Consider the following 27,561-nt stretch of genomic DNA (forward strand, 5'->3'; position numbering starts at 1 on the left):
AATGCAGCCACCTCGGAAGCAGAGCCCAAAACTATTTTAGCAGCTCACTAGAACAGTTCAAGAGGAATAAGACCTCTATCTGAAACCGTGTAGCGAAAAATACAAGAGAGGGAGACCACCTCTGTGAAACAGCCAGTTCCCATCAGTCCCGCTGTGTGATTGTTTCAGACAGATTTGGATGTGTTTTATTTTTAAAGCTCATTCCAGGCATCAGTACAGAAAGCCAGACATTAAAATTAATTAACTTTTTAATGGATTGCCAAATGAGCGCATGAAGGAAATGTGACGGATGTGTAATGTATTTAGAACTCAGTAAAGCCTTGTACAAGCTTCCTTGAATAATTCATTCCTAGGGGCTGTGGATGAGCCCTCTCCCATGGACTGAAAACTGGCTGGACCCCCACTGATGCAGGGTAATGATGAAGAGCAAAGCAGCAGGTGAGGGGGGCTGGCCGGTGGGGTGCCACCACAGGGAAGGCTGGCAGGCTCCGTTTTATTTAACATCGTCATTAATGAGAGGGCAGGAAGGCGGCGAACAGGGCCTGGCTGAAGTGCTGCACAGCTGATACTATATTGGGAGGTGTTGCAAAAATGGGTGAGGATAGAGGAATAATAGAAAGGGGCTAGAAATATAAAGAGGAAATAATGCAGCGAGATTCCATCTGTAAAATAGAAGCTAAATACAGGGCGAAATAATCCAAGGGCAAGGCTGTGATCTCGCTACTCACTTAGGAAGTGGCTGCTCACATGAGTAGTCCCCATTGAAGTCAGTGGCAGTGCTCAGCCAGGGGGGTGACAATCTAGGCCCACTATTCATTAAGAGGCAGATATATGCAGCAAGATTGAGTCAATAAAGCACAGCCCTGAGCAAAGGGTGCTGGGGAACTGCGCCAACTCAGGGGCGCTCTAGGGAGTACAGGTGCTGGCCAAGCCCCCCTAGAAGCAACCCCTCCTTGTCCTTTTTGGGGAGCACCATGGGACATGCCCCTAAGGTTCTTCCCCCCTATGCCCACACAAGGAATGTCATAATCTTTTTACTGATTCAGGGTGTGATGTGGTGAAATCATAAGCTGCTTGGATGAGATTTCCCTCCTCCTCCCCCCCCCTCCCCCCGTGAACTGTAATCTCACTAGGACAGTTCTTGAGCTAGCAGCACTGCCGAATCTGTCTCCAAACATTCACCCACTCCGTGAGAGTACACAGAGGCACCACACCACAGAGCAGGGAGATGGCCTCTCTTCTGGATCCAACACCAGTGACAGCACGCTTCTAGACTCAGTTCTCCCCTGACGCGAGCTCTGCTCAGCACAGGGAAGGAAGTTATGGGTTGCTCTTGTCTAATCAGGGCCGGCTCCAAGTTTTTTGCCGCCCCAAGCAAAAAAAATTTCCCGTGCCCCCCCCCCCCCCCCCCGGCCCCACCCCAACTCCGCCCCTTCTCCTCCCCATTCCAACCCCTTCCCCAAATCCCAGGCCCTGCCTCCTCCCCTGGGCATGCTGCATTTCCCCTCCTACCCCTCCCTCCCAGGCTTGCTGCAAAACAGCTGATTCATGCGGCAAGCCTGGGAGGGAGGGGGGAGAAGTGGAGTGGAGTGGCTGCACGCTCGGGGGAGCAGGCAGCAGTGGAGTGGAGGTGAACTGGGGGGGAACGGTTCCTCTGCCCCCCTTCCAGGGTTACTTCCTGCGACCCTCCCCGCGCCCCCCACCGCCACAGCTCTTCTCCACTCAGGGCTGCCTCCCAGCTTTTTGTGCCCCAAGCAAAAAAAAAAAAAGGAGCCAGAGTGCTGCCCCTTGGAAAGTGCCGCCCCAAGCACATGCTTGGAGCGCTGGTGCCTAGAGCCAGCCCTGAGTCTAACCTACACCGCCAGTATAAGGTCACAGAGAGACCCTACACCATTGGGGAACCAGTTTAGCAGAGTGGACCTCTGCCATGCACCTACCTCTTCTTCTTCTTCCCTCGGTACACCCATTATGCTGGGGCTCAGCGGAGCAGCTGACCCAGGAGCTGGCTGTGCCCACTTTACATCAGTGGGGCATACCCTTCCACCAGGGGAATTCACCATTGCCCATTTATGGCCAGAATCTACCCCTTTCCATCTCTTTAAAGGTGGAAGCAAGACTCAGGGAAATCTGGATTCTATCACTGACTCACTGTGTGAACTTGGGGAAGTTATCAGCTTGCTCCGTGCCTCAGTTTTCCCACCTGCCACATGAGGATAACCATATTTACATATGTCACAGGGGTGTTGTACTGCTTAATTCATTAAAGTTTCTGAAAGCTGTAGGGGGCCAATTGCAAAGTAATTATATTACAGTATTAGAATGTAACACGTCGTTTCCATTTCTAATTTCCATGACTCCATAGGAATCTGATCAGAGTAATCAGAATTATTTCATTTTTGCTGGGGGCAATGTACTGCAGCATAGTATATCTGGGATGCAGCATGAATATTCTGTGGGCAAGAGATGGTTCTGTCTTTGCTGAGTGGCAGTGATGCAGCAAAGCAGAAAGTGTGTGTGGGGGAGATTCCATTCCTTCTGGCCTTCCAGCCCTTCCCTAGGGCAGTGGTTCTCAACCAGGGATACACGTAACCCTGGGGGGTACACAGCGGTTTTCCAGGGGGTACATTGAGTCATCTAGATAGTTGCCTTGTTTTACAACAGGCTACATAAAAAGCACTAGTGAAGTCAATACAAACTAAAATTTCATACAGACAATGACTTTATACTGCTCTATATACTATACACTGAAATGTAAGTACAGTATTTATATTCCAATTGATTTATTTTATAATTGTATGGTAAAAATGAGAAAGTCAGCAATTTTTCAGTAATATAATGCTGTGACACTTTTGTATTTTTATGTCTTATTTTGTAAGCAAATAGTTTTTAAGTGAGATGAAACTTGGGGGTAGGCAAGACAAATCAGACGCCTGAAAGGGGTACAGTAGTCTGGAAAGGTTGGGAGCCACTGTGCTAGTCTTATTTTGAGACCAAGTGGTGTTAACTAACACAATGAAAAATCAGAACACTATTTTAATACTGTTATCCCCACCGGAGTCTTGTAATAGCTGGGTACCTGATTACTGCCCTCCAAACTGAAGGCTTTTACAGCCTTCTCTTTGATGATGAAATGCCATGTGATGGTACATCACTGCAGAGGACAATGCACTGACCTCCCCCAGGTGGATGGGAGCTTAAAGAGTTAACAGAGCAGGCAGGGAGGGAGACAAGCCAAGATGTGCCATCCTCCCGCTAAAAGTGGGAAACAGGCTTGAAATGTGCATGTCACTGAAAGCTGGACATCTCCACAAGTGCAAGTCTCTGCCTTGAGATGAAAAGGTAACACCCTTGTACCTTTCTCTCTACAGGTGGCTACAGCATCTTACCTCGATAAACAGGCTATTTCCATTTGAGAACTGGATCCAGGAGAGGGTGCCGAGGAAGGAAAAACCAAACCACCTACTCTTGCAGGTACCGGACCTTCTTACTTTGTGCTTTCCCCTCCCGCCCAAATCTCCAACATCCGGGTGGGGTTCATTGTCCCTTGGTGCTTTGCAGTGGGTGGTTCTGCAGATAGTCCGAGCAGAACTCAGCTTCATGCCTGGCTACCACAGACGTAATGAAATGGCCCCAAATGGTACTTTATTTATTGGACGCCTCGCAAGCTGGGGCTCTGGACTAATGGGGTCTGTAGCAGCTAGTACTAACCTTGTTTTTAATAATGTACTTCAGGAAGCTAGTGATTATGTGGCTGGTAATAAAAATGTATTACTGTGCTCAGTGATACCAGGGGTTTGTTCTTTATTCCCGCAATACCTGAGCTCAGATGGGCCAGCGCAAATCATTTTTTGAATTATTTACTAACCTAACCAAAAACTTCCAGTGCTTCAAAGCCCATAATAAAACATCTCTACGTCCCTTTAGCATCCGCCATAACTCTTTCTGACGTCGAAGGAAAACTCATGTTTCCTTTTCATTCCAAAGATTTCCAGATGTTCTCGTTTTTCCTTCATACAGAGTATAAAGAACCAGACAGTGCAAAGCTCTTCTAAGAATGAGTTATTTACGCTGATATTTTATTCTTCTCAGCATTTCCCCCCTTCAGTCTGCTTTCCAAAGAGTCTTTGCTCGTGTTTATGAAAGAATAAAATGTCTGGGCCTGATACCCAACTGGTGTAAAATGCCACCACTCCATTGAAGTCAGGTGAACAGCCCCTTAGTTGGTGTAAATTGCTACAGCTCCAGTGACTTCCATTCCAAGGCACACCACCTGCAAGTCTGGCCCTCTGGGTTTTTGGAATGACACGTGGTCTAAAGGTTTCTTTTTGGATAGTCTGGGGCTAGGTCTACACTGGGGGGGGGGGGTCGATTTAAGATATGCAAATTCAGCTACGCGAATAGCGTAGCTGAATTCAACGTATCCGATCCGACTTACTCCGCTGTGAGGACGGCAGCAAATCGACCGCTGCGGCTCCCCTGTCGACAGCGCTTACTCCTACCTGGGCTGGTGGAGTAAGCGCGTCGATTCGGGGATTGATTGTCACATCCCGACAAGACGCGATAATTCGATCCCCGAGAGATCGATTTCTACCCACCGATCCAGGTGGGTAGTGAAGACAAGCCCTGAGTAAAAAACATTCCTTGAAAAATCTCTAAAAATATTCCTTTTTTACATTTGTGAACCAATTATTTCGACATTTTTCATGAAAATGTATTAGTGTCTTTCAAAAAAACAGCTTTAATGAACAGCGAATGAAAAAGGTCATAATCACGGCCAGACTTGCACCAGCTACAGTAATAAATTTGCTAAAGTTTTGGGGCAGCTGTCAAAGTAATAAGCACAGGTACAAATTAGCCAGAAGAGTTTCTAATGTAAAGGAATCAATACAGCAAACACAACATCAGCATCATAAAGCAGCCATCGAGGTCATAAGTATTTTGTTACATAATCTCTGTTCTATATGTACTCCATGTTCTGATGCTACAGTGACATCACACAACTTCATTTTGTTGGGGAAGAGCGGTACGTGATGCCGACAAAATGCTGCCAAGCTGATAATGGCTAAGCAGATGGTAAATGCGGTTCCTATTACTGATCTGCTTGTCTATACCATTAAAAAAATAAGCTGTGTCTACATACTGTACACACAGCCAGTCTGTGCAAAAACACATGTATTGCTGCTACTCCTTCCCGTTTCTTATTTGTTGGTTTCATCTACCTGTTGCATTTTGTTGTAAACTAAGATTGTAAGGTCCTTGGAGCAGGGACTCTGTTTTATTATCTATAAGTACACTCCCTAGCACAATGGGCCCTCAGTCTGGTTGGCACTTCTAGATGCTGCTGTTATACAAATAATAAATAAGTGGTAAGAAATCACCATAGCCCAGACCAGTGGCAGAGCCAGGTTTTGCAATCGGGGAGCAATGAGTCATTCATGGTGGCTGCCCACGGCTCGCCTGGCAGCAGCATCTCCTGTCCCATGGGGCAGGCCCCAGCTTCCCGCCCCGGGCATTGCAACCTGGCACATGGGGTTGCAGCACCATTCCTGTTTGACCCATCATGCCCAAGGGGCGGCCAGGCCAAATTTGAATGAGTGGCGTCGCGACATAGCACATGGGGTCACAGCACCACACATAGCCATGTGCCATGTCACAACACCCAGAGCAGGGAGCCAGGCTCAGCCTTGCGGGACAGGCACGACTACTGCCAAGTAAGTGGAGGGCAGGTTAACTCTCCAGCCCCATGTGAAAAGGTGCCACACATACACCTAAAGGCCCCCCCTTAGTTCCACTATTGGCCCATGGCATCAAAAGAAGCAAGAGCCCCCATGCCTCTGCTCTGAAGTACAAGTGGAAGGTGAAGAGGAGGCCAGAGTTTCCTCTCTGATCACATGTACGATAGACAAGCTTTTCTCCATGTTTGTTGATGGCACTAGACTAGGACGCAGGAGATCTGGGTTTGATTCCCAGCTCTTCCACAGTGTGATGTTCTTGGGCAAGTCACTTAAATGCCTTGTGCTTCAGTTCCCCATCTGTGAAATGGGGATCATTGCATTTCCTGTGGGTAGCTTGTCAGATCTTTGGCACAGGGACTGTGTCTATGTGTGTACAGCATTTGCCATAGCAGGACTCTGATTTCAGTTGCGGCCCTTAGATGCTACTCTATGACAAAGAAATAATAACATGAAACCGATAGCTAGATTTAACTGGGCTTTCTTTTTGTTTGCTTTAAACAAATCTGGGTTTACAAATGCTCCCTAAAGAACCCCACTGGAGTTCTGGCCACTGAAATTACAGCGTGGATCTGTTTATCTTCCTTATACACATTGCTGTGCTGGATTGCATTATTCTCTTTTTCCCAAATCCGGCTCACGCGTTTGTATCTCCTAGGACCCAGCTTCCCAGAAAGAGAGAGGCAAGCATCTGAGTTTCTTATGTTGGTGGGAAGGGATTGACTTTATGCACAAATGCGTTTGCACAGGCAAGCATGCCAGAGAGTCACTACTGTTTGTCACAGTGGAGTCAGGGCTTAAGCAGATAGGAACTTTCTGTGCATGTGCATTAGCAACTCTCATGTTAAAAGCAGTGAAATGGTCCATTTTCCCGTAATGGAACTCTGCAAGTACACGTGTCACCAGTGCAATAAGACAACCCTGGCAAAGGGCTGATTTTCTTCCAGTACATCACGAAGGAGAGTTTCGGTTCTGTAAGATGCCTGTTCTGAAAACAGGGCAAGTACAAAGATTCCCACCGAACTGACAGAGCTGAACCAGTATCTAGCATCAGCTCAATGGAGTGTGGCTGTCCTCCCTGTTCAACACCCCCGCCCCCAGTTCAAATGTCAGCATAGTAAAGCAGCGTGTGAACAGGCTGAGGTGAATGGCAATTATCTATATGCAGGACAGTAACACTGGTCACAGCGAATTCACATGCCTGGTTTTGAGAGTGAGAGCTGTGACATGCTTCTTAGCAAAATGCCCTGCTATGCTGATAACACTGGACATAGAGAGCATAGATTCACAATGGAAGCAGGATGCTGTGGATGTAATGATGTCAATGAGGATGTTGAAATACTCAGCATTTACAAAATGGGTGGATTTAATTCAGTTTACTGCCACAGTGTCTGCCAATCCTATGCCAGGCTAGAGATTATGGCGGGGCACCTAGCTGCTTTAGGCTTCTTTGAAATTCCCGACCACCCTGTTAATGAATTGTTTGCATGTTGTCTGTACTCAGTGTCGGTCTCCTATAGCTTTGGCTAACAATCAGTCCAGCTTGCTGTGAAATGAATCCTGGTCCAGCTGGTAATCAGTCCCATGGGCATGGTACGGCTGTTTTGTCCACCAATAGGTCTCACCTCTTCTCATCTAACTTATCCCCATTCTGACATGCTTCTTCTTTGCAAGAACTTGTTACAGGGAGTATAGTCATACATTTTCTGTGCATGCTGGCCAAATGATATCTTTCAACCGTAAACTAGTTCTGTACAGCTAACACTGAAACAGTCCGGCTAACAGGATGAGGGAACATAAGATATAGGCAAGCCTTTATTAGCAATTGGTTGGGCTGGAAAGGAAAAGGATATTCAGTGAATCACAATGTATGAGACAATAACTAAGCCTGACTTTCACAAACAAACAAAGACCAGGTGCATAGCATGGAAGAGAGAAAATGTCCATGGAAACTGGGCGAAGATTAGCATTGGGGAAGGGCAGATAAGGCAGTGTGGGGTCTTTGCCCCGTCGGCTTAGAGCCCCTCAATGCAGACAAAATGTGTTTGGGGCTCCACTGGAAATGGGTGGAACCAGGGAGTAGCTGTTCTCTGTGCCATGCTCTCTGCACAGTCTCGGTGGGAGAGCTACAGGCAGCATGCCACAGGGCTGTGTCTTTTGGGGCCTGATCCAAAGCCTACTATACTCAATGCGAGACTCCCATTGATTGCAGTAGGCTTTGGAGCAGGCTTTCTCTCTGTGGTGTCAAATGGGGCCTGCACAGACTTCAGCTCTGCATGTTTGCCCAGAAAGCCAATGGGGCATGAGCTAGAGGTGGTTCACCAGTCAATGCAAGTAGCGCAGGCCACACCTTCTGCCTCAGCTGCCATCCCTTCCTATATGAGGGCTGATACAATGAAGAGAACTGCCCAGAATTTGCTGCACAAGTTTCCCCCTCCACACATTGTGTCAGCACTGTGCCTTTCAACGTCTTCCATTTACACTGCAGATCTATGCTGCGCGCTGTGGAAAGCAGGCCTGTTCCCAGCGGTAGCACAAGGCGTTCTGCTCCAAAGCACGTCCCAGGTAGGAAAGATGGTTCCAAGAGGGTACCTGGAATTGTGGTGGTGGTAATGCAGATGGTTATGGCAGCACTGTCAGCAATGAGCGGCTGCAAAGAGTGTGTGATTAAACTCGAATTGAGCCGTTGTTGGAGACAATAGAATTATGATGTGTGGGTGGGCTCCTGCAGACTGTAATAGACAAATGAATCAAAAGAGTAGCACTGTAATGGAAGCACTTCTAACTGTAATCAAGGCGATAATGAAAAGAATGGGGCCGTAATGGAGGTGCTGGCTGCAGTAGAAATGACAATTAAGATAATAGTATTTTAGCAGAGGAGATGCTGTGCTTCTCACTGTGCTAGAGGAGCGGCTGAAGGGACTGGATGGAACAGCGATAGGGATGCTGACGACTGTGGAGGAGCAGGTCATGATGATCATAAAATTTGCACTGGAGATAAATCTGGGGATAATGGAAGTGTAATGGAGATAATTATGACTGTAATAGAGGCGGAGATGATGGAATTGTAATAGAGGGGTGCTGGTGAAGATGGTGGCAGTGAAGTGGAGGGGATGATCTCTATCACAGAGATAACGGTGATGAAGATACCAGGCCAGATCTTCAGCTAGTGTAAATCTGCAGATCTCCACTGACTTCAGTGTCACTTGCCATCAGCTAATAATGTGGCCTGTGACACTGTAGTGGAAGAGAGATTGACTGATGAAGGACGTGATAATGAAAGACAATAAATCTGTAATGGAAAAATAATTAAAGTATGAAAATCAGGATGGAGATAATTAGGACTCTAATAAAGGTGGTGATGGTGAAGATAAGTGAATTATCTAATGGGGACAATGAAGATAACTGAGTTGTAATGCCGTGCTGCTGCTGCTAACAGAGGTGACAGAGATATGGAATTGGATGGGTGGAGATGCAGATATCAAAACTGTAAAGGGCATAATTATGACTGTAACAGGGGTAGTAATAAAGATAATGGAATGGTAATTGAGGAGGTGATAGTTATAAAGAAGGAGGTGCAGATAACTATAGTAAAGAAGATAAGGAAGATAACAGATTGGAATGGAGTTGTTGTTCAAGGTAATGGGGTTCTAATGGAGATGATTCGAAAAGGGAATGGAGGTATAATGAGGTAATGACTGCAGTAGTAGAAAAGATGATTGTTGTTATGGAAGAAATGAGGACAATGATGCTAGTGAGGATTATGTTGCTCACGCTTCATGATAAGTGGTGGTGGAGGCGACAATGAGGCTAATGAAGAATGGATGCACTGAAGCTGTCAGTGTCTGAAACAAAAGTGAAACTGAGATAAAGATGGGGGGGGGGGGGACTGTATAACTGGAAACACAACAGAAGTCCAGATCATTGTAGTGCTGTTCAGAGCTGTACTGCTGACAGGGACACATTAAGTGACCCAGGTGGCTGTTGTAGTGCTTTATGCACTAAGAGTATGCTGCCCTTCAGAGCCTGGTGCCCAGCAAGGATGAGGCACTGGGAGGACTTTGCTAAGGACTGGAGTGGGAGGGTTGTGGTGATAACAGTGACGATAATGAAGATGGGCAGTGGAAATGCAAAACGTGATGGGAAAGGACGGCAGGAGATTGCGGATGACTGCAGTGAAGAGGAGGATGGCTGTAACTAGTCAGTGATGATGGGACACAGATCCTTCTCATGGAAGTAGTGATCATGTTTGGTGACAGGGTTGCAATTTAACATTCCAAAAGTTGATCAGTGACTGAATGGGATAGAAATGTGTGTAAATGTCAAGAAATTAATGGGAATACAAGTATTTCAGTGGTGGTAATGATTCAGATAATGGTTTTAGTAGTTCACCTCTATGGAGGAAGAATATGTTACTCTATCTCAGTTGGAAATATTATACCAAAATTAACCTTCACAGTAGCATTTGTATAAGTCCAGGTATACTAACCCACAGCATAGGGATTGCCACAAGGATCGTGCATTGGGAAGCCACCTCTGGGTAGGTGTACCCATTGCCTTGGGAAGCCACAGATGAAGCGACATGGATGGGCCACGTTTTTCAAAGGTAGTAGTATTTCTGATGCTTACTCTTAATGGGGATCTGGGAAAAGACCATCTGTTTCCCCCTTCCAGACCAAGGAAAGAAAAATAATGTGATTGTGCGTTGATACAGGAAGGGAAATTAGGAAGGGCAGCAGAAGAATGACAACCTTCAAATGGAGAAGTGGGTTACAGCATAAACTCAGGGTACCAAGGTCCTGATGTCGTCAGAATGATTCTCAAGTGGGCAAAAAATAATCCCCAGAATAACACAGAAAGAGCTCTGCTCTCCTCGGTACGGGTCCTGACTACACCATCATAGTATCTGAGCACTTGTTTCATTTGAACATCAAGTACACCTAAGATATAGAAATGAACTGCTTTGTTCCTAGGTGCTATGGTTTGAACCTACACCCTAGAACACCCAGCATCAATATTACACTTAGGAAATAAATATTAGCCCTGAAGAAGGTATTTGTGGGTTCCAACATAGGAAGGAAAGTCTTGCTATTCTCTCTTGGCCCTCGGCTTTAGCACAGTCACTAATCCAGCCTGTAAAGTGTATGTATTATTATTCCATAGCTTGTGTGGAAGGGTTTATTTATTCTCTAAGTGCTGGCTCATGCCAGACGAGTTTTACTAAGATAAAAGAGCTCGGTGCATAACTATTTTAGGCCAGCTGCATCAGCGTCAAGTGCCTGAGGCAGAGCAAGGCTCCTCTTTCCCTTCTCAAGCATCCCTGATGTGCTGGGAGCTCTCCCCTCCCTTGTCTGTATAATTTGGAGGTTCTTCTTGACGGATTATTTTTCTTGCCTCTGCAAGACAGCAGAGGAACTGAAACTGCCTCCAGCACAGCTCTCCTACAAGCCCACATGACTCTCCATTACTGCTAGACACACTGGCCAATATTGTCACATGCGGGGGCCTTTCAAGTTAAATTGCTTGCTTCATATTTAAGCTCCTAAATAAGCAGTCTGGTTTTCATAGGTGCTGAGCAACTGCTGCTTCCTCTAAAACCAACTGGAGTCAGAGGTGCTGGGCAGCAGGTTTAAAACAAATAAAAGGAAGTTCTTCTTCACACAGTGCACAGTCAACCTGTGGAACTCCTTGCCTGAGGAGGTTGTGAAGGCTAGGACTATAACAGGGTTTAAAAGAGAACTAGATAAATTTGTGGAGGTTAAGTCCATTAATGGCTATTAGTCAGGATGGGTAAGGAATGGTGTCCCTAGCCTCTGTTTGTCAGAGGGCAGAGATAGATGGCAGGAGAAGGATCACTTGATAATTATCTGTTAGGTTCACTCCCTCTGGGGCACCTGGCATTGGCCACTGTTGGAAGACAGGATGCTGGGCTGGATGGATCTTTGGTCTGATCCAGTATGGCCATTCTTATGTTCTTATGCCTCTTTAAACATCTGAACCCCAGTAATGGGACAGGTAGGGGGAATGGTTCTGACACAGCTTTATTACTTGCTGCCCCTTAAGCACACCTTTCCCTACTCTACCGTTACCCAGGCAGAAGAGCGAGTTCCTGCAGGTCATTTTGGAAATAGTAGTTCTTATGGCCTTGACAATGGTCACAAATACCCACCAGCAAACCCCTTACGGATCAGCTTCATTTGGCACTGATGTCACTGGAAAGACTCTCAACGACTACAGGAGATGTTGGATCAGGCCCTACGGCACAATTCTGCATCTCTTAGTCAATGGCATTACTTCCATGACTAAGGACTACTTGTCTGAGTAAGGATTGCATGATCAGGCCTTATAGTTGTATAACTGATCCAGAGAGGGGGAAGTAACTAGCAGCAGCCGGCTGCAGTCTGGGGTGGATGGTAGCATGTGATATGAACACTCATTTGACAATTTCACTCAGAGCTCACTGAACATTTCTGTCTGCCTGCTGGGAGCCAATATTTTAATGTGCAGAGGTTTAAGGTGCTGTCTACACATGCCTGAGGAGAAGAAGAAATGTCCTTTAATGCTCAGGCAACTGTGAAATAAAGAATGGAAGATAAGAGCTAACAAAAATCAATGAAATGGAGAAAAACTAGAAAGTACAGTAGATTGCACTTTCCTCCAAGATAACCTAGGAACATACTTTATCACCAAATGTTCATTTGCAGTCACAGAAGGGACTTGATTATTTTTAAATCAGTTTTGAAACAAAAAAAAAAAGTGAAGTCAAAATAACCCAGCATACCAAAGGACAAAGTAACTGGAAGTTCATTTGCTGGCCAGTTGCCGCCTAACACTTTGATGTAAAGAGAAAAAAAATTTGCAACAGCTCTCCCAAAAACATAGGAGAAAAAACCCTGCCCAAGTTCAGAAGCAATTTAAACATAGATACCATAGTAACTAGCACACTTAAGCGCATGGTCCTGCTCCCACTGAAGGCATCAAAAAAAAGCCCATCAGATTCAATGGTGCAGGATCAGGCCCTAAAGGCCCTAAAAATTAATAGCCACATTTGTGGGCACTATAGAATAATCAAAATGGAAGGCAGGGCAGATCTTAAAGAGTCATGGTTTAATTTAACAAGGCGATAATATTGATCCTGGCAGGGATATTTGGATCTGGGGCTCTTCCAATTGCTCCATTATAGATATTAGGACTAGCCATGAACCTGGCGCTAAACTTGGCCAGAGTTTGTGATGTCCACATTAGCTTGCAACTGGGATGCGCACAGAAGAAAAAGGAGCCAGGCATCTTCTGGTTGCAAAAAAGAGAGAACTCCAGAGCCTGAGCCAGTGCCCCCTGAAGTCATAGGAGAGGCTCCCATTGACAGCAGTGGGTCTTGGATGAGGCCTATAAAGAAAGAGGGCCTTTCCCAGCAAACGCCTTGCGACAGGGAGCACAGCTGTGCCAAGTGCGCGGACCAGGCCAGCAGGAGAAAAAAGCAGATACAAAGATGAACACATCGTGCCCATAAGTGTCCCCTTTAAAAGCATTTCAGCCAGTGGTGACTCGGGCAAGACAGGGCCAAGCGCCAGAGCCTGTGGATGGTGGATTTCCTATCAAACCACCACAGCAACAGGCAGCAAGAGCAGGGCCCAGGCAATCACTCACTATTGGCCAGTTGTGAGGAGTGGGCCAGAATGAAGTGAAACAAGCCCATGGATGCTCACACGGGGGAGGTGCTGAGCAGAGAATGAAACTAAACAATGACCAGTTGCTCAGGGGGAGGGGGGGTGACTCTGGTGCTGTTGCCTGTCTTGACAAAGTCTGGGTTTCAATTATAATAATAAATATAATACTGAGCTCTTCAATAGCCCATTTCAGCAGTAGGTGTTAAAGAGCTTTACAAAGGAGCTCGCTATCATTGTCCCTATTTTACACATGGGGAAACCGAGGCACAGCGAAACAAAGGGGCTTTCCTACAGTCACTCAGCAAGCCAGAGCCAGGCCACCTGAATCCTAGTCTGCTGTGCTAGCCACTAATCCACACTGCTTCCCCTCAGTATCAGTGCTTCGCCATCCATGTAAGGGTTGTAGCTCTCTGTATGTGCTTCCACCTAGTCCACAGTTGCCTGCCATTAGTAACTCCATGTGAGCCACATGACATCCATCCATCATCACTTCCTGCCTTGCTCCGCATCTGTTTCATCACCCGCTGGAATGAGGGTATCCACCAGCGCACTGACAATAGCTGGGAGCAGACTAGGGTTACTATTTGTCCCTAATTGGGCGGGACAGTCCCAAAATGTACATTTCAAGTCCTGGTCCCAGCCTGAATGACTCTGGGACAAATGCTGTCCTGGATTCCCTGCGGCACATCTCCACACCTGACCAAGGCTCAGGGGTGATGCCAGCCTCTTCCTAGTGAGAGGGGCCTTAGCTCCACCTTATCACGAGGCCCCACCCCAGATCAGAAGCTGAAGTGAGGCAGTGGTAAGCACTGCCCAGGAGCCCTGGACCCTCCACCTGTCCTGGGCAGGGACATGAGCCAGGACTGCTCTGGGGCTCTCCCTCCAGCTCTCCCACAGCAGGTGGAGAGTCTGGGGCGCCCCACAGTAGCCCAGGCTCCCTGAGTGACTCTTATCACTAGCCAGCGTCTCACCTAGCTGGGGCAGGATCTCAGGGGGAAGAGGAGGAGCAGGGGGCAGGGCTCCTGCATGCATCCCACTTTTGCATTTTGAAAAGGTGGTCACCATAAGGCAGCCAAGCACACCCGCCCTCCAGTTGTGCCTTGTACCATGGAGCCTCTGGAGGGATTATAAGATAGGGGAAGAGGCAGTGAAGAGCTCTTTCCTTGGGCCAGGCCCCCTTTCTGGCTGCCACTCCCATATGCCTAATATAAAGAATTTCCACTGATCTGAGACCACTTACCCACCCAGATCTGTGCTCTGTAGGTCTAAATGCTGTAACAATGTCATTGACCCTCATCCATGTCATGTGTCATGCTTTTCTACACACGAAGAGCAGGCTTGGGCTTTCAGATAGACGGGCATTGATTGTACATGAAGGAAAGCAACACACCAAGAAAGAACAAATGTAGCATCTGCATGAGGCAAAGCACAGTGAGTCTGACCCAGTCACAGAATCCAAAACTGCTTTCCAGAATGGAGCACCTCACAGCAGACAGGCAGGACTCCTCCTCCTCCTATTTGAAGGTGCAGTTTGCAAAAATATAATGCATCACTTCTGCTGTGTAATTAGATAGATACCCACCAAGCCTCAAGCACTGGAGTTCTTGCTCCTGGTCTTCTGCTTTAAACATTGGAGCATCTGTACAGCCTTCACAGGACCATCACAGGACCTAACCAGATCAGCTACAACAGATCGGCTCATTCACCTGCACGTCCACCAATGTTATATATGCCATCATATGCCAGCAATGCCCCTCTGCTATGTACATTGGCCAGACTGGACAGTCACTACGCAAGAGGATAAATGGACACAAGTCAGATATCAGGAATGGCAATATACAAAAACCTGTAGGAGAACACTTCAATCTCCCTGGCCACACAATAGCAGATGTAAAGGTAGCCATCTTACAGCAAAAAAACTTCAGGACCAGACTCCAAAGAGAAACTGCTGAGCTCCAGTTCATTTGCAAATTTGACACCATCAGATCAGGATTAAACAGAGACTGTGAATGGCTATCCAACTACAGAAGCAGTTTCTCCTCCCTTGGTGTTCACACCTCAACTGCTAGCAGAGCACCTCACCCTCCCTGATTGAACTAACCTCGTTATCTCCATACTGATTTATACCTGCCTCTGGAAATTTCCATTACTTGCATCTGAAGAAGTGAGGTTCTTACCCACGAAAGCTTATGCTCACAATACTTCTGTTAGTCTTAAAGGTGCCACAGGACCCTCTGTTGCTTTTTACAGATTCAGACTAACACAGCTACCCCTCTGATACTGTACAGTCTTGCTTCTGGGCCAGATAGTTAATTCATGAGGAGCCTTGCTGCAGGCCCAGACATCACCCTGCTGACCTAGAAAAGGAGTTGTTTTTACACACACACCCCCATACTCGCTCAGTGAGAGTGCATGAGATGCTGGTTCGAATCTTAGCTCAATATAAAACACTCCAGCAGCTCAGCAGACAGACAGAATTCTACCTACTACCAGAGTGAACATAACCCTGTTCTTTAATCAGAATGTAGTAATCACGGAATACATCATGTACACCATATTGGGAGGGGCTTGGGTCTTCATTCTGCCCAGTAAACCATGCAGAAACATCCTTTCCATATCACAATATTCCCTTTATGATTTGCCACCACTATCAGCATCGCAAGGCATCATTAAGTCAACTTAAATTGCTCATTCTTGTGTTGAAAAAGAAATGTACAAAATGATGTAGCAGCCAAGACCTGAGCCAAGTCTTCCTGTAGCTCGGCCTGCAGCCATCGCCCTTCAGGCTGTACATGTGTCACAATTCATACGTGAACCAGGGATGGACCTACTTATAATTTGGATGGAGGAGCTTTAAGGAAAACCCAGCTGCAGGTAGCATTGAACCGGTACCCTGACATAGTTTCATGGCACTGCTAGAGGTGACCTTAATTGTACCATGGTTATTTTTGGCAAAAGACAGGGCTTAAATCTTGATGTCCTGGCCAAATTCCAGTTGGGGTAATTGCAGTCTGCCAATGTCAAGTGCCCCTGAGCTATGCGTCACTGTTCCTCCTAATCTGGTGTCATGTTCTGTCAAACAGCAGCCGTGTTCTACCTCTACCCCCCCCCCCCACCAAGGGCCAGACTTTACACACACGTGTGGGTGCACACCAGCACCCCCCCCCCCAGCTGGAGTACCTCAGCATTGCAACAGGTACCATGTCCTTTATTATGTATCCATTCAACAGGCGAGGTTGAGGGTGCCCTACATCAGAATAACCCACAGGTCAGGGAGGTGGGAAAGCACCCCTGTTCACATTGTTTCGCTCCCTTTGGGAGAGAGGGTAGAATTGAGCCTGGGTCTCCCACAGCCTTGGTGAGTGCTCTAAGTACCATGAGCCAAGCTATAAGGTGGGCACTTCCTCCTCTGGCTGGTTTGTGAGGCAGGCACCTAACTCATTCCCTCCAAAAGTGGCTTAGGCACCGAAGCCCCGTGTTCGTGGATCTCTAAGCAGAGCTCGGTGCCTCCCTGTAGTCCAGAGTTACGCACCTAGAGTGGAGGACTCAGCACATGCCCTTCACCTCAGTATCGCTTAGAAACCACAAAAGCCAGCCCACTAGGCGGGGAGAAACCTATCTCTCCCCATTCGTTGTATAGGGAACCGAGGCACCTAAGTCAGGCTTCGTGGATTGCAGTGTTCCTGTGATTTTCTAGGCATCTAAACGTTCAGCACCGTGACACTCAGCATTGCAGCACCTAAGTCCCATTGTGGCTCCCAGCCTTGGTCCTGCAGCTGCAGCTGTAGGGGCTCATGAGTTCAGATCCAGGGGTCCGGGATTCAGTCGCTGCAGAAACCCAGGGGTGTCATTAGCAGCGCACGTGTGTGTACATCCCAAAGGGTTAAAGAAAATGGTCAGTCCTCTAGGTTACCTGCTGCCACGGATGACACAATGCTACTAAATGGAGGAATGAAGAAGAGGGTGACATAAAATACAACGCGGTGTTCAAGAGGCTGAAGTCTCTGCCTTCATGTCACTTTTCTTGGGCTGGACAAGGAGCCTGGATCTGGCCAGGAAAGCCCATGCTAAAAATATTCGGGGGCTTCCACTGCCGCAGCAGCATGGCATGGGAAATCCTGACGCATTCTGGCTGGCCTCATTTGCAACCAGAAACCGTGCGCGCGTCCCTATGCGTGTAGGGAACGAGAACACACACTTAGCAGAAGCTGTTCCACTGTCTGGTTTGACAACCCTCGTTTGGAACCGCTTAGCAAGATTAAGGCCAAGCAGCCTCTCAGTCAGTCATTCATTCCTCCTGCCTGTGGAAGCCTGATAAATAGTTCAGGAGCAATTTCTGGCAGGGACAGCCTCCTCCCTGTCATGTAAAGGAAGGCATTCAGCTGGCTGGAGGGGCCCCAGGAATACAAACCGCCAGCTATCACAGAGGAAGGGGAGGGGGGCTAGTGGGGGAGGGTTGTGTTAAGGAATGAAAAGGAATCTCATTAGCTGAAAGATGAGCTCTGTCTGTCACACTGATACTGATAAGGCAGATAAGCAAAAGGCAGCTTTCCACAGCCCCCAGGAGGATTGGGAAGGCTCTTTGAATTGTTTCATTGTGCAGGGGAAGTTGGCCCATGCTTAGAAATCAGCTGGTGCTAGACAGGCAGCAGGTTTAAACTCAATCAGCTTAATGCACCATCCTTGGGGGTGCTGACTGTCACTTGATTTCTGTTCCTTGAGGCACCCCCCAAGGGATGCTGCTTTACAGCGTTCTCCACTAATGAAATGGATGGGATCTCGTTGGCCGCAGTGAAGTTCTTGGCATTGGCCGTTCTCCGCCCGGCAGTGCAGTGTTGAACGGAAGTGATCAGACTGACTCACTGAACAGTACCTGCAGAGCTCGGGGCGGGGGGAGGGCTGTGCACAGGTCCATCAGGAGTGCTGCCAGCTTTTTTGCCACCCTAGGCGGTGGAAGGTCCCGCTCCTGAAATGCCGCCCCCGACAGAGGCGGCGGAAGGTCCCGCCCCCGAAATACCACCGACGACTGGGGCAGCCGAAGATCCGGCCGCTACGGTCACTGCTCCCCAAATGTTAGCGCCCTAGGTGACCGCCTAGGTCGTCTAATGGGTTGCGCCGGCCCTGAGGTCCATGGAAGAGCAAACACTAGGGCTTGCTTTTGGCCCAGTATCAAGATGTCTATTCTCCAGCCCCAGATTAGCCTCTCTCCTGTCTTCATATCGCCAGGACTCTGCTGAGACTGAATTGAGGATGTACCTGCTATCACATCCTCAGCTCGCTGACCCCTCTCTGGACCATACAGCGGAAGCTTCAGTAGTTGAGTTATTCTTTTCCCAGAACAACTCCACTGAAGGCAGTGTTTGAATGAGAGGAAGGGATGGGCAATATTCTCCTGCTGTGGTGGAGTCCACCATATCCTCTCTGCATCAGAGTTAGGCCCAAGTCAAAACCCCAGCACCAAACACTTCTGAACTTGGCTGGAGACAAATCTGGATCTGAAATGATCCAATGGTACCTCTCTGTGTTTCCTAGTGGGTAGATCATTGCATTAGCTTCTGTTGTCTGCTCTGCCGTTTGCCTGCTGGGTGACCTTGAGCAAGTCACTTCATCTTGCTCTGTGCCTCTGTGATAAATAAAGGGGAGGGATAGCTCCCTTTGATGGACACCCAGCCAGCCAGTTAGCTGTAAAATCCCTCTTGGTAGCTGTTCTTTACTTGCTTTACCTGTAAAGGGTTAAAAAGCCCCCCAGGTAAAGAAAAAGAGTGGGCACCTGACCAAAAGAGCCAATGAGAAGGCTAGAACTTTTTAAAATGGGAAAATAAACTTTCCCTGTCTGTTGCTCTCTCTGGGCTGCAAGGACACGGAGCAGCAATGCTATAAGCAGGAATGCTGTGTAAGGTTTGAACCAGGTATGAAAAATTATTTTCCATACCTAGAAGAAATCATTGGGACAGGGAATGTTTAGGTAGACACGATCAGGTTATTTCTTTATTTTGGCTTATGGATCTCCTCTGTGCTAACCCCAGGTACTTTTGTTTGCTTGTAACCTTTAAGCTGAACCCCCAAGAAGCTATTTTGGGTACAGGTCTGTCACATCTTATGCGCATTTAACATGCGCGATTTCAGCTTTACACGGTCAGCAAAAACAAAACAAAAAGAGAAAAATAACAATTTTAATACTGTACTTGTAGTGCGGGCGATTCCACCCGCCATTCAACTCAATGTAATTTTCACTATACGCGGTTTTTGCTTTATGCGCTAACCGCAGAACGGAACCCCCGCGTAAGATGAGACTCGCCTGTACTTAATTTTTGGAATTACTCTTTTAAAAATCTAGCAAAAGCCTAAGTTCCAGATATATTTTTTTTCTTTTTGTTTTTAATAAAATTTACCTCTTAAGAAGAGGATTGGGTTTTTGGTGTCCTAAGAGGTTTGTGCATATGTTGTTTAATTAGCTGGTGGCAACCGCTAATTTCCTTTGTTTTCTTTCTCAGCTCTTCTCCGGAGGGCGGGTGAAAGGGCTTGAGGGTACCCCATAGGGAGGAATTCCCAAGTGCTCCTTCCTGGATCCAAAGGGGGTTTTTTTGCATTTGGGTGGTGGCAGGGTTTACCAAGCCAAGGTCAAAGAAAAGCTGTAACCTTGGGAGTTTAATACAAGCCTAAAGTGGCCAGCATTAGTTTTTAGAATCCTTGCAGGCTCCCACTTCCTGCCCTTGAGGTACCAGAGTGGGGATTCAGCCTTGACAGCCTCAGTTTCCCCATCTGTAAATGGGGATGATACTGGCCTCCTTTGTAAAGTCTTTTAAGATCTACTAATGAAAAGCACCATATAAGAGTGAGGTAAAATGGGCTGAATGCTCTGGGACAGTTCAGATCTGGATGATCTCTTATGGATACTGGCAGAAGATGGCTACTATTCAGACTCAAAGAGTCTTCTGAAAAACAGACTGCTGGCTTTTGGAATGCAGCAGATTTCAATATAAGGTGTGTATTTAACTAAGAATTAGGCTCAGGGGAGCATCCACTAGGATCTTATAGGGCCCAGATTTAATTTCACAGTTGGCTCCCAACTCTGTCATGGACCAAAAGCCCAGAACCCAAAAGGGGCCCTAGCCCCTGAGAGGTGAACACCCCCAAAATCGGAGCGGATTGAAATCCAGATCCAAATGTTGTCATTCCCAGGCATATCTTCACTAATTGGAGATTCACACTAGCTGAGCTCACTGTTAGGTGAGTGTGTGTGTATATATATCTGCTGGGAATAGTGGGCGTAGATACATCTGCCTGCTAAGGAGAAGAGACGGGGCAGGCTGTTCAGGGAAGTGAAGTTTCCTAGAGCCGCTCTACGTACCATTAACATGGCAATCAGATGAGCAAATCAAGGCAGCAGCCATGAAGCTCGAAGGAGCTCTGCATTTCAAGGTAATATGACACATTATACAACCTGTTTGGCTGTAAATTCTTTTTTGTGCTCCTGTAGCACTCGGCTTTGATGTGATCTGCGGCACTCATTCTGGAGACCAGTAGGTTTGGGTCATTTACTCTCCCCTGGAAGACTCAAGTCATAGGCAGCATCTGGTTCACAGCAAAGTTTGCCCTGCTTTGTAAAATAAAATCTCCAGCCACATTTGGCTGAGCCACAGGGAGCTCCCTTCTGAGGCCTCTAGGGCGCAGAGCAGTTAGTCACTCTCTTCCACCCAGGCCTTTAGACCAATAGCTCTTATTTATTATGATCCATTAGTGGTCGCAGGGTCACTAGGTAGGTAGGTAGGTAGTTTAGATTTCATGGTCAGGCAGGCATCCTGACACAGCCATGCCAGGAAACAGCTGCACAGGCACAAATACACACACACCCCTCATCCTCGTGCACACACACACACACACACACACACACCCTGAGGCACAAACACAGATCCATGTACTCACAGTCCAAGCCACACACCCAGAGACATGTGACCTACATCCTGACACATACATCCCCCCCAAACAAAGAACATGCAGACACATACAAACGTGTGCATGAGCACATCCACAGACCAGGTGAGCGTGCGGACACACAACACAACATCCCGAGAGCGCAATGGGAGGAAGGGAGATGAAGAGGGATTAAGAGAGAGAATTCTGGGGACTGAGAAAAGATGGGAGCTCTTCAAAGCGCCCCTCTAGGTTCTGTTGCCTTTTCTTCCTCCACTCACTCAGGGATAGCTCAGTGGTTTGAGCATTGGCCTGCCAAACCCAGGATTGTGAGTTCAATCCTTGAGGGGGCCACTTAGGGATCTGGGGCAAAAATCAGTACTTGGTCCTGCTAGTGAAGGCAGGGGGCTGGACTCGATGACCTTTCAGGGTCCCTTCCAGCTCTATGAGATAGGTATATCTCCATATTTAAAAGCACCTGGGCAGCTGAGCAACTCATTCCCAATGCCTGGTGCCAGCTGAGCTCACAGAGCCAGGAAGACAGAGAGGCGTCTAATGAGAAAGCCTAGCCCCACGAGAGAGCTGTCACCTCCCGCCCCATTGCACCCAGCACAGGGCCCACAGAGTCTGCCTGGCAGAGGGACACTGCCCCATATGGATTTGAAATTAAAATGCCAAGTTAAGCATCGTCTCGGAGTCTCCTGCTGGTGGCTGCGAAGGGGGAATCTCTGAGGCTAGCAGCCTCGAGTCAGATGAGGGACCATCTCCCATCTTGGATCAACATTCAGGCAAAGTCCTTTCCTACTGAATATTTAAATAAAATCTGGGCTGTTTACCAATAAGAACAAAAAGGACTTGCAGCTGCTGTGCCACCTGTGTCCAGGGAATTCCAGACCAAAGTCTCCTCACCCGAGTTCCCAGCTGCAGAGCATGAAGGGCTGGAGCCAGAGAGCAGGAGAGAATCCAACAGCAGCTGAGAGTTGGAGGCAGAGCATGACAGGAGCATGGACCCGGTACAAGCCTGTTATGGGATAGCAGGGTTGTTAGCGCTGCTCCTGGACTGGCAGATCTAGGGCCAGATAGACCTACTCCTGGCTAGACAACTACCATTAGCACCTGCAGATGCCTGGACAGCAAGCTTACGCTCGAATAGTAGGCTCCTGAGTAGATCTGGATGAATAACTGTTTTTTTCAGTTCACTGGCCCAACTGAAAAATTGCAAGGGCCGGGGAGAGGATTCATATTGCGTCAACCTGAAATGAAATGTTTTCAAATTTTTCAGTGAACTGAAAAAATTGAAAAAAAAAATCATTTTGGGTCGAAGAAAATATTTTTTCCCCAAAATGAAATGCTGCATTATGGGTTTGAGGGTTATTTATTCCCCACACACACACACCTTTCAAAAAAAACATTGAAGTAAAACTCAAACAAAAAAGTTGTGAATTGAAAAAATCAAAATGTTTCATTTCAAAACTGTCAGAACTAGACTTTTTGATTTTTTTCTGAATTTGTTTTTGGCCCTTTCCCAACCAAAACAATTTGGCAAATTCAACACAAATTCATGAAACGTTTCCGCCAACGAATCTGCGTTCTTTTTGTCCAGAAACTGCACCCAGCTCTACTCCTGAGACTGTTCTAGCTCAGCAAATTTCTAGCTCTCTCCCTCTAAGCCACAGAGTCATAGAAGTTAGAGGTAGAAACGACCTATTCAGTCAACCTAGTCATTCCCCAGCCCACATAGGCTTGTGCTTTACAGTGTTTTCTCCAATATAGTTTTAAATAGCCCAAGTGACTGGTTTTTATCCTTGCCCTTGGGAGACTTGCCCACAATGTAGCCTGACAGTCTGGAATACTCTTCAACCCACGTTTTCCTTTAACTTTCATCCATTTACGCCCAGATATTTCCCCTGGGCCTTCTCTAGAACAATTTCTCCGTAGGACAAAGTTCTTCTCTCAGTGAGACCAATATAAAATCCCCAGTAAATCCACTGAAGTCAGTTAAGTTATTTTGCAGCTATAGCAGTGTATTGAAGAGGCAAATTCAGCCTCAGTGTTGATACCTTTCAAATATTTGTAGATCAGTTGTTTGTAATCAAATTCATTGCCTTTGTTTCTTCCACCCTCTTACATGCTTTTGTCTCTCCTCACACTCTATTATCAAAATCCCCTACTATCAAGATCTTTTTTCCTTCTCTGCCCCCTCAGAAAATGTGTGACTTTTGTGACTGCAGAATTTTTATGAGTATTTAAGCTTGGATTTATTGTCATGCCGGCGTGGTAAATTATATATATATATATATGTATAATTTATATATATATATATATATATATATATAATTTATATATATATATATATAATTTATATATATATATATATATATAAAGTGCCAAGGGATGTGGGTAAGAACTGTAGGTGATTTCCCATCTCCTTCTCCACAAAAATCATCTTGCCAGCTAACCAGCTCATAATTAAACACCTGTGTGCCAGATGTAGACAGCTGTAGGTGTTTAATACTGCTGATCCAGCTACAGAATGCCTTAAGGGTCTGACTGAAAGCTCGCTGATCTCAATGGGAGTTGAAATATTTTGGCTTGTTGATCTGACCTAAAATGTTTCGATAGAGTCAGTCCAACATTAAACTGCATTTCACTAAAGTGGTGCATTGCCTCATGGGAGTTGTTAGTTTGGGGTGCCTAGTGCCTCCCTATGGGCTACACTCCCTGGCTGGACTCATGATGCAACACAGCCCTCGCCCCCCAGGAGCATGGTGCACCATGGGAGTCATATGGCTGCAAGTGCATCAAAGGAGACGTAGACTGGCCCACAGGGGAAAACTGGGGCCTTAGACACCTGAATTGCAGTTCCCATGAAGCAATGTGCGATCACAGAGCAATACAGTTTAATATTGACCTGACTTGAAATATTTTGGGTCAGTTCAGTAAACTAAAATGAAACATTTTGAATCAGGAGTATCAGGGTATGTTTTGATCAAAAACTCCAAAATGAAATGTTTCATTATTTCTGAAGTAGCATTTTTGGAAAACTTTTTGTTCTGTGAAAAAAAATTATTTCAATTTTTTCTCCTGATTTAGGAAAAAATAAAATGGTGAAACATCACATTTCCTGCAGGATGGAAATTGTGATTTTCACTCAGCTCTAAAAATAGTGTACTTTTAAATGAGTTTCTTGATGTGAAGTATCACACACACAAACAATTTTCAAAAGCAACATGCAAAATAAACTCCAAAGCACAAACAGAAAAAGTAACCCTTCTTTCTTTCTTGTGCCCTCTTTTCTTGGCTGCGTGAGCAGAAACTGAGAGCCATTTGTTACGTGGAATGAGAGAACCGTTGTCTCTCCTTGTTTAGTGCCTCTCAAGCAATACTGCACAAATCCAATAATGACTCTCCTTAGTTTCTGTGTCTCCAAAGCCAGCACGCACACCCCACCCACCAATAAATCAATTTAAAAGCTTTTCCAGAGCTGGATTCATAATACTAAAATTCTATATTATATACAACGTACTGCTTTTCATGCCAAAGGTTCCCAAAATGCTTTATTAAAAAAACCAAACAATTTAAGCCCTCTTGAAATGCAGCCTCTGCTGGGATGGAATCCATCAGCTGTACGACTGGAACTTTATCTTATGGCTTAGGAAAAGAAAGGAAGTACAATGCTGTATCCAGTAAGGAACTGTAGGAAGCTTGTTAAATCAGCAAAATATCATTGCCCAAAAAGGAATGTGGAGAGAGAAAAGTGCCACAGCCTTTGTAATAGCCACAAGTGAAAAGGATCTAGGTTTTACCTTTTGTCAAAAAGGTATACAAGGAAGAACAGTGTATACAAGGCCCATCAATTTAGGTATTTACTGATTTGCCCTGAAAAAATCCTGGGTTTTTTAAGTCAGTATTCTGGTTTTTACTGATTTTCACTCAAATTTGGCTTTTTGGGGGACCCAGGAATTTTTTGCAAAGGAAGTGAACAAAGCCATGCTGAAAGACCGGGATCAGAAGGGGGCTCTGTCGAGCAGGGGAAGTGGATGGGACTCTGTGCCCTGGGAACCAAAACCGGCAGGGAGCTGGGTGTGGTGAGCCAGGACTGCCAGCTTCTCCTGCTGGCCAGAGCCCCTCCTGACCTCAGCCCTTCAGTATGGCCCCAGGAAGTGGACAGGGTGTGCTAAAGGACTGGGGTCAGGAAAGGGATCTGTCCGGCAGGGGGCCAGTACTCACAGGGTGCAGCCTTCTGCTTCTCTGCTGACCTGGACCCTTCAGGGCAGCCCTGTCCGCTTCATCTGTGCAATAGGGGAGCAAGATTGGCAGGGAGCCAGGTCCCAGCAGCCAAACCCACCTGACTGCTACATTGTGAGTGCCCCTCCTCCGTACTGCTGATGTTTTGGTTTTCACCATTTTTCATCTGCTTTTAAATTTTAGAATAAACCCTGATACATTTCCTGGGAATGTATTTAAAAATAAAAACAAACAATGAAGGGCTTTAAGTGTATGCATCTGGTGCAAGGGAGAGTACCATTAACTGACTCTCAATACCACCCAGTTTTCGTGGAGGTCTCCTATCCAAGCACCTACTAGGTGAGCCCCTGCATAGCTTACAAACTCACTGTGAGGTGCCATAGCTAGGGGATTGCACTAAAGCCACCCTGCAGCACCGTTCCAAACCTCATTTGGCTTCCTACTCTGTTTTTTTCAACCAGGTTTCAGATCTGGAAGATACTTAAAAAAAAAAAACAGACAAATAAGAAAGCTGATCTGTGTTTTGTGCTATGTCTAAAAAAATCTCATGGGATACTCTGAAGTCCTCAAACTCTGTGGATAATTCATCTTTCAGTGTCTCCCAGCTTAGCACTGTACGTTTCAGTGGCTTCAGAGACCTCTGGTTTACTGGCGGATTCTTAAAACCAGAGTGAACCATGTCTCTTTTAAAATCAATCGGGTCCCTGGCTTTTGCACATCAAGAACATCTACCTGCATTCAGAGTTTCCCAAAGATACCTGATATTTCATTTGCATAGCTCAGTATCCCAGCATAAAAACTGGGATTTTCAAATGCACATCAATTTAGGAGACCAAATCAACAGGATTTACGCTTCTAAATGATTTAGGAAATTTTGAAAATCCCACCCATATAACCACCTGCTCCTTACCCATACTAAAAAACCCACATACACACACGTACCTTCCCTGCTCAGGCCACTCTCAGAAAATCATCCAGCAGTGTTAAAGCTATGTCCAGGCAATCAAACAGATGTTCTAAGAAAGGTGTCCCATTCTTGCACCCTCACAAGTCATCATGCTGGCCAGGCCCACTTTGACACCACTAGCATGGCCCGTGGTGTAATGTCATATTTACAGCCAACAGCAAGGGAGGCTTGCAAAACAGTATTATTTTTTTTTAAATCTTATACTCCGTGGGATAGGAAAAAATAGTTAATGAAAAAAACCCATTCCAAATACTAAAGAGAGCCCCTTACATGAGGCTTCTATGGGTCAATTGTATAGTGTGGCCAATATTCCAACATAGTGCGTGTCAACAATAAATCATAGAATCCTAGAACTGGTCATCTAGTCCATTCCCCTGCACTCGTGGCAGGACTAAGTATTATCTAGAGCATTCCAGGTGTTTGTTTAACCTGCTCTTAAAAATCTCTAATGATGGAGATTCCACAACCTCCCTAGGCAATTTATTCCAGTGCTTAACCACCTTGACAGTTAGGAAGTTTTTCCTAATGTCCAACCGAAACCTCCCTTGCTGCAAATTAAGCCCATTGCTTCTTGTCCTATCCTCAGAGGTTAAGAAAAACAATATTTCTTCCTCCTCCTTGTAACAACCTTTAACATACTTGAAAACTGTTATCATGTCCCCTCTGTCTTCGCTTTTCCAGACTAAACAAACCTAATTTTTTCAATCTTACCTCATAGATCATGTTTTCTAGACCTTTAATCATTTGTGTTGCTCTTCTCTGGACTCTCTCCAATTTGTCCACATCCTTCCTGAAATGTGGCACCTAGAACTGGATACAATACTTCAGCTGAGGCCTAATCAGTGCAGAGTAGAGCGGAAGAATTACTTCTCGTGTCTTGCTTACAACACTCCTGCTAATACATCTCAAAAGGATATTCGCTTTTTTTCAAGTGTTACACTGTTGACTCATATTTAGCTTGTGATCCATCCACCTATGACCCCAGATCCCTTCCTAGGCACTTGTATGTGTGCAACTGATGGTTCCTTCCTAA

General features: G+C 46.3%; 1 protein-coding gene across 1 annotated transcript in view; it reads left to right on the forward strand.

The window, feature by feature from the left end:
- TNR (tenascin R) overlaps positions 1-27,561 on the forward strand; it is a 293,152-nt gene that overhangs the window by 141,060 nt on the left and 124,531 nt on the right. Inside the window, exon 2 of the mRNA XM_005304219.5 lies at positions 3,369-3,471. The gene's annotated coding sequence lies outside the window, so the exon portion shown is untranslated. The remainder of the gene's footprint in view (positions 1-3,368; positions 3,472-27,561) is intronic.

The sequence above is a fragment of the Chrysemys picta genome, chromosome 8, assembly GCF_011386835.1.
Source record: "Chrysemys picta bellii isolate R12L10 chromosome 8, ASM1138683v2, whole genome shotgun sequence".
NCBI classification, from domain to species: Eukaryota; Metazoa; Chordata; order Testudines; family Emydidae; genus Chrysemys; species Chrysemys picta.